The sequence below is a fragment of the Triticum urartu genome, chromosome 3A, assembly GCF_056163025.1.
Source record: "Triticum urartu cultivar PI428250 chromosome 3A, HENAU_Tu73, whole genome shotgun sequence".
Lineage (NCBI taxonomy): Eukaryota > Viridiplantae > Streptophyta > Magnoliopsida > Poales > Poaceae > Triticum > Triticum urartu.
The window spans coordinates 741,713,426-741,715,750 of NC_141875.1; positions in this window are offsets into that span (position 1 = coordinate 741,713,426).

The following is a 2,325-nucleotide window of genomic DNA, read 5'->3' on the forward strand; positions in this document are numbered from 1 at the left end:
ATCAACTGAACTCTTTAACACCTCCTAGTAACATGGTGTGAATTTTTAGTAAGCTTCCATTTGAGTCCACACATATAATGAGCATGTAATTTTCTCACTGTCTTACATTTACATAGACATTCTTCCCCAAAGCTCAATGTTTTTTTCCATGTGACAACAATTTCTATGAGAGTACGCGTATCTAAAATGTGTTTCATCTGGGAGGATCGTGCTTGGGATTGCACCGGACAGATTGGACATACATGCATGCACAATAAATATAATCTTATGTATACGTATTTGAGTTGTGCATGATGTAAAATTTGAAGAGATGGGTTCTCATAATGATTTGCATGTGCATGTGAGACGTGTTTAAGTAGGTAATGTTTTATCTACATGATATAAGTGTCTTGCATGGTTTATATACTTCAGATAGCAGTAACTCCTTCACAACTAAGACTGCTGTAGTTAGTAATAATTTACCTCGAGAGGCATCTTACCACACACATTATGTAAGACGCATTACCGTGGTTGTCCAATGCCCACATCACAACCATCACAATGTGCATGGTGTGTGTACTGCTCTCAGAGCGTACGTGAGCAGACACGACGCTGCTCCTGCATATGTGGACGTGACATCAGAATGTAGTTCAAGGTGCAAACATGAAGTCCAGTGTCTGGACATCGGTACCAGCCTCGCAAGAGATCTACAATACTTCAGTGTGACCCCCGGGTTTATGTTTTTCTATAATATGACGGCTCAGAGATATATACTCCATACCTTTTTCACGAGGGATATGTACTCTTTACATGTCCATGCCGTGACTTGATAAGGCGAGCTCGATGGAGATAATGAGGTTGTCTACTTGCATGTGACCTTGGGGATAACCATGCTGGCGTGCCCGATCATTTCGACGTTGAGCGGTCGAGGTCGTGCTTGTCCACGCGATCACCTCGATGGAGGGTGTGGACAGCTTATTGAATTTGATGAACTGGACATGGGACAGTGTCTTTGATCATCTAAGCATCAATCTTCGCTCCGGCATCCGCCGGCGAATTGGTATATGCGGCTGGGTTCCGCGGAGGGATGGGGGCATCCCTGGATTTGCTTTTGCCCCTCAATTTGATTAGCTCATAGGTTGCACGTGTCAAATAAACTTACCATACCCATAAGGAAGTCTACATGAATTCTCCCCAAAAAAAGAAAAAAGGTTATGTACAATTTTTTATGCACCATGTGAGATCTATTTTATATCTTTATCTTAGAAAAACGATGCAGACATGAAGGTTGAATGCACCACATGAGATCTTTTTTTAAGACAAACATCATATATCTATCCTATGCGTACAGCACCACATGAGTATGATTTTACCTATGTAATTTTTCTAAAAGATGCGTGCATGCAGGGCACAATAGACCACGTCGTATCTAGTTTTTTTTTTCAGTTTTTTTAGGAGTTTTGCTTTTAGGATGAGAAGTCTAGGGCTTGCTTTTTTCCCTTTTCTTGATGTGAGGGCGTGAGCGTGCTATTTCTCCTCCCCAGGTAAGATACGTGCGCTTGGGTGGTGATGTCTCTCTTTTTTAAGATGCGTGCATGCAGGGCACAATACAGCACGTTAGATATAGTTTTTTTTTCCAGTTTTTTTAGGCGTTTTGCTTTTAGGATGACAAGTGCAGGGCTTGCTTTTTTTTCCTTTTCTTGATGGGAGGGTGTGAGCGTGCTATTTCTCCTCCCCATGTAGATAGGTACGCTTTAGGTGGAGCTGTCTTGTTTTTGGACGTGGCCAAGATAACTTATTAAGGGCATTGGTGGGTAATATTTTTTATCTTTTAATCTATTGGTTGTGCTTGCCTAATGGGTTTAAATTGATGGCCATATGTTTCTAATTATTATGAGATTTTCTAGGCTAATTCTCTTTTTTCTGGTTACCCCATAAAGCACATTTTATATATAAATAGATTATGCCCATCAAGTTGACATAGATTTTATTTATGTAGGAGGTAGTTGAACCAGAAATTTCAACCGAACCTATTGTCGAGAGGTTAAATTTAGTTGAAGAAAAAAAACAATTACTTGAAGGAAAAAATTAAAAAAAAATGAGGAGGAGAAGACGATATTGGAGTTGCATGTCGCGGATGTCGTCGATAATCACAAGATCAAGATGGATGCAATGCGGTTGAAGATGGGAAAGATTAGAAAATATGCCTCATACCGAGGCTTGGTGTCATTATGCCGTTGGATCAATTTTTACCTTGGTTCTGATTATGATCGCATTTATTGTTACATTAAAAGGTTTCACATAGTTTCAATGTATGATTTAACTAGATGCTCTGGAGAGCTATAT